Source organism: Ixodes scapularis, unplaced genomic scaffold (genome assembly GCF_016920785.2).
Source record: "Ixodes scapularis isolate PalLabHiFi unplaced genomic scaffold, ASM1692078v2 PGA_scaffold9__187_contigs__length_104089568, whole genome shotgun sequence".
Classification (NCBI taxonomy): Eukaryota; Metazoa; Arthropoda; class Arachnida; order Ixodida; family Ixodidae; genus Ixodes; species Ixodes scapularis.
Window position 1 is genome coordinate 51,980,172 of NW_024609884.1, and position 5,349 is coordinate 51,985,520.

At 49.7% G+C, this 5,349-nt stretch overlaps 1 non-coding gene across 1 annotated transcript; it reads left to right on the forward strand.

The window, feature by feature from the left end:
* The first annotated feature begins 3,915 nt into the window (after window positions 1-3,915).
* Window positions 3,916-3,988, forward strand: Trnat-cgu. The gene has a single exon. It is a non-coding gene; the product is annotated as a tRNA-Thr (tRNA).
* The last annotated feature ends 1,361 nt before the right edge of the window (window positions 3,989-5,349 follow it).

Below are 5,349 nucleotides of genomic sequence, written 5' to 3' on the forward strand. Positions count from 1 at the left end.
ATTATTATTATTATTCAAGACCGACCCTTTCAAAGATGTTCATGTTCCGGAAATTGGCTCCGTCTCAGTACACGTGTGCAGCGCCCGGAAGCCCACCTTGTGTCACGATAGATGCTTATTGAGCGAACTATTGGTGGCTTTGCGCAAGTTTGTTTGCAATATGGTTACGCGTCTATTAGAACGGTCATGAAACGATTTTTCTACTTTCGCAAAATACTACTTATGCCCGTGTCCCACTAGAGCGACAGACAGAAACAAAAGACAGCGACAAGCCTCAAACCCATGCAGCATGCTCGCGATGGTACCTTTGGCAGGCGTTTAGCCGTTCGGTGCTCGTGAAGTAAGCCCGAGCGATTGCAAGCCTGCCAAAGGTATACCCTCGCGTGCATGATGCTCGTGTTTGAGCATAGCCTCCTTTATTCTACAAAGCCTCTCAAATCGCGAAAGACTGGTTTGAGGCTTGTCGCTGTCGTTTGTTTCTGTCTGTCGCTCTATAGTGGGACAAGGGCATTAGAATCTCTCCCTAACGTTAATAACTGAATAAACTTGCCTTAGTTTTTCTTTCTAAGCAACGGCAGTCGCTAAGAAAATCGATAGGTATGAGCATCGTTCATCTCCTCAACTCGGAGCCAGAACAAGCGGCCACGTGGCCTGGTGCCTATCGTATACCGCCAACGTTAATCATAGCCACGCGCTGGGGTTGGCAAAGTAGAAAACGAGTGCTGAGCTTAAGGCATTGTTCGGCTATTCTCATCACCGCAGTGGTTGGACACGAGCCACTCCCCGAGTGTCCGCCGAGTCATTTTGATTGTTACCAGCCGAAATCGAGCGCCCACGCAGTTAACGCGTCCGCTCGTACACTCTAAAAAACGCCCGTGTGTCTACTTTCCCGCACAACACTCGGAGAGCCAATCACCGTAACTTACGGAGGCAGCTCAGCGAATGACGATGCCGAAACATATGTTTAGACCAAAAAACGCAGTCTGAGTTGTGACATTAGGGAATGCAAAACGTCACGCTTGCATTGCTTAATGTCACAACTCAGACTGCGTTTTTGAGTCTAAACATATGTTTCGGCGTCGTCATTCGCTGAACTGCCTCCGTAAGTTACGGTGATTGGCTGTCCGAGTGTTGTGCGGGAAAGTGGACGCACGGGCTTTCTTTAGAGTGTAGTCAGGCGGGTGGTTTTGATCTCAGAATTACGTCATCAAGATTTGCGAAGACAAGACTGAAAGAAATAGTCCCCTTTTATCCTCGCAATTTCACCGCGACAAAGAAGCTTCTGAATCAGTGGCGGTCTGTGTGAATATATTTGGGCCAGACTAGGACCAGTACCCCTCTGCAAAGTCATAAGCACTCCAACCCGATATCGTCTCATGACCACTTTAAGCAAAGAGACACACCTCTCTCGATATGTCCTTATATCGCGTCTGTCTTTTATAAAGTTTGCCTCGAGCACACGAATAACGCCTTTAAAGCTTCGCTCGATTTAAAAGTAATTAAAAGCAATCTGGTTAAGGTTCTGAAAGGAGTAAAAAAAAGAGGTGTCTGTGTGTGTGTGGGGGGGGGGGGGGGGGAGTTGAGAGAGAGAGAGAGAGAGGGAGTGTCGGATCGTTCCAACCTCCCCGTTTATGATTTCAGAAAGAAAGAGTACAAGTAATCGATAAACATGTTTCGGCTTGTCAAAGGTTTCTTTAACTTTATAGCATTCTATTGAATTGAGGCAGAGAGGTCGGCGTGTCATCGCCGTCTTTGACATCGGTATGCAGAGGAAAGAAAACGAGCAATGATATGTGTCCTAAAACTGTCATTTGTTTTTCTTTTCTTACAATTTTGTATTTAGTGCCTTTACCGGGTAGATTTGCGACGTTAAAGGACCAAAACAAAGCACGAAGATAAATGAACGAACGCTTCCCCGAGTGCCGAACACGTCATTGGGCAATAAACGGCGCGCCGAACAAAGAACATTGAATACCGAGCCAGTCGCTGTGTCAATCCGCGTTTAACGAACCCGCATTTCGCTTACTGCGCAGCGAAAAATCCGCGATTCGCATCCAGCGAGGGGGTCCCCCTGCGCAGCTAATCGGTCCCCGCAAACAGCGCACGTCAGCTCCGCGACGACTGACCCTGAAGCAGGCCCAAAAGGCGCGCGGAATACGTAAACAGGCGCCTCCCTGCCAATGCACCAACAACCCCGCCGCTTCCACCACACCGCACCGGTGCCTTCCCGCGAACGATCCCCCGCGCGCGCGCACGAGCAAGGCGCGCGGGGCGCGCGAAAAGCTAAGTAATCTGGCGATCAAGCGCGCAAAGCACCTCTCGGCGGCGGCAATTTCCGCCTACGTGCCAGGCCCGGGAGCCCTTTCATTATACAAGAAAGGCGCATCGACCGGCCCGACCCACGTCCGTCGGCGGCAGCTATCACGACGGCTTGCGGGTGCCCGTCCTGCAGCGACAGCCCCGGCAACAGGAAGGGCCCCGCGCGCGAGGCGACGCCGAACCGGACTTATCGGGTCCCCGCTGATCGCCGCAGCACGCCAGGAAGAGGCTCCCTCCTGGAAGCCAGTCGTTGACTTCCCCCCGTTGCGGGGACACGCGGCGCCGCCATGCTTCCAACGCTGCGGTTGCCCCCTTCCTGCCAGCGCTCGCATCCTCGGCGCCTCTCGGACGCCCTTCTCAGGGCAGCGCGTAAAAGTTGCACGATGACTCCGTCGTCCCCCCCTTCGCGTCCGCCGACACCCGGAGGTGCGACCGCTTGCTCCGACGTCCGACCTCAGGTCCACGACTACACGGAAGAAGAAGACGCCTCGTAAAACGCGTTTTTCTTTTCTTTTTTTAAGGGTAGGGGGCGGTTCGTTCGTTGCGTAAACGACTTCATGTAGACCGAAGGAGGTGTGTACGGGGCCGTGAATTACGGCGCTGTTGCTTCGCCGCGTTATCTCTTCCCGTCTAATTTGCGACTGGACCACGCGCCTTTCGTACGAGAGGGCGGACGCCGGATTTGCAGCGTGCGGTTGCTTTCATATTTAAAAGCGCGATTCAAGCGGTTGCGTTGTCCCCGTGGTCGCCCCGGTCGTTGTCTCGGGGGCGTGTGCGCGCAAGAAACTCCCCTGACGTCGTTCGAAAGCGCCAGTCAGGATGAGAAAGTATCTTGTTTTCCTGCGCGTAAGCGGTGCTTGAAAACGTGGCTCGGTCGCACAACAAACAATCGCGGGTTTCAAAAGTAACAATACCATTTCCGGGAAACGGGTCTTTAACAAAACGCACAATTAAAAAAAAAAAAAAAAAAAAAAAAAACGAATTAAGAAAGCGGTTTTGCGATTTATCCCGCTATCGCATCGAATATTTTTGTGATAGCATTGATTTGGGTAACGATCACTCTTATAGTAAAGGGGAAAATTTCGGGGAGGCAGTTTGTTCTTAACTGTATTCGTAACGCGTTTAATAATGCATACGCGATACGAGACCGTTTGCAGATGTCCACTGGATCAAGAGTATTACTTTCCCATATTTCCCCGGCTCTGCTCCTGCTCTCTATGCAATTACGGAATCAAGTGATCGAAAAAAAAAAAAAAGAAGAAAACTATGATGAAAGATGATGAAAATAATCCCTGGAGAAGGGGAACAAGAGGGACAAAGGACAAACATAAATCTCCAAACACAACTAGGTGACTGGTGAGCGACCGAAAAAATCCGCCTGGTCCGGGTATCGAACCCGGGACCTCTCCATTACAGGTGGAGCGCTCTACCTCTTGTTCCCCTTCTCCAGGGATTATTTTCATCATTCTTGTCCAGCTCGCTTGCACCTTTGCATTTAATTGCATTATAATTACAACCTTAACTAGCAAGCTTCACCCTTGTTGGTGTTAGACTGGTGGCAACTGATAAAACCCGTTTGCTCTACTGACGTCTAACCCCTGGTTAGCTCAGTTGGTAAAGCGCTCCACCCGTAATGGAGAGGTCCCGGGTTCGATACCCGGACCAGGCGGATTTTTTCGGTCGCTCAACACTCACCTAGCTGTGTTTGGAGATTTATGTTTGTCCTTTGTCCCTCTTGTTCCCCTTCTCCGGGGATTATTTTCATCATTCTTGTCCAGCTCGCTTGCACCTTTGCATTTAATTGCATTATAATTAAGAAAACTATACTACTAATTGCCAAGCAAAAAATCTGTACCTAACATAATATAGGCAGTGCGTGCTCGCTGTCACGCCCCGTTTCACTCTCAAGTTCGATGACCGGAACAACGTTACTGGATCGGAGAAATTGACAAGCTCCGAGAAAAAAGTGACGCGTTGCCATTCACTGCTGCGCTGCGGCGCTCGTGTCCAAGCCCGCCTAAAAAACATATCGAGGGGCTTCAAGCCCGCCTGACTGGAGGACTGGTGGCGAAGGACAAAAGCAAAGTGAACGCGAAGGACAAGAAGAAATTAAAAGAAATAAATGTTTTTTTTTGATATATATATATATATATTTTTTTTTTTTTGGCTAGGTACGAACGTGGGTCGGGACCGCCCGATACAAAGGGAACAGCTGCAAGACCATCATCACCATCATCATCCCGATCCGTTCGGTCTGGCTGGCCTCGGCACCCGTGGACTGGATACGCCGTGAAACATCTTTTTCGTGGGGGTTCACAGAGTGTATCACTAAGTACTGTTGTCAGTGTGATAATGTCCGGATTGAGACAAAGTTTCCTGGGGCTTTTGAGGTAAATTTACGCCCGCCGGTCCTTCTTAGCTTTGGCAGTTTTCCGACATTCGGCACCAAGGCAAGCGGCTCGGAGAAATGGCTACGTCTATCGTTCGAGGTCCCGGTACATGGACAGTTGTGTTTTGGTCGTCTGCGGACTAAAATACTTTCGACTTCCCTCTTCAGGTGTTCTGTGTTTGTGTCAGAAGTTCAAGCGTAAACTGCTGCATACATACCAAAGCCGCATTAGGAAAGAATGACAATTTGAAGACGTCTTCGTCATTCAAAAGAATCGGGCTGTTTTTGTATTTGTATTCGGCTACGTCGAGGCCTGCTATTGGTGAAAACAACTCGGTTATTCCTCTCGTGTGTTCTTTATGTGTGTGTCAACCTCGCTCCCTTGCGTGTGCGTGACATTTCGGAGACGTGTGACTAAGGGGTAAGGATTTCAAGATACACTTCCGACCGGCTGAACAGCGCGGATTCGTGTGTGTATATTTGAAGATTTATGTGTGAACGTGTGGTAGATATCAGAAGCGTTATTTTGCAGTATCTGCTACAGCTTCGCGGCAACAGTGCACGAATTGTGAGACACCCTCGTTGGCTATGTGAAACGAGGTCATTTTTGCAAGTGTATGCATGCTCCATCTGCCTGATAG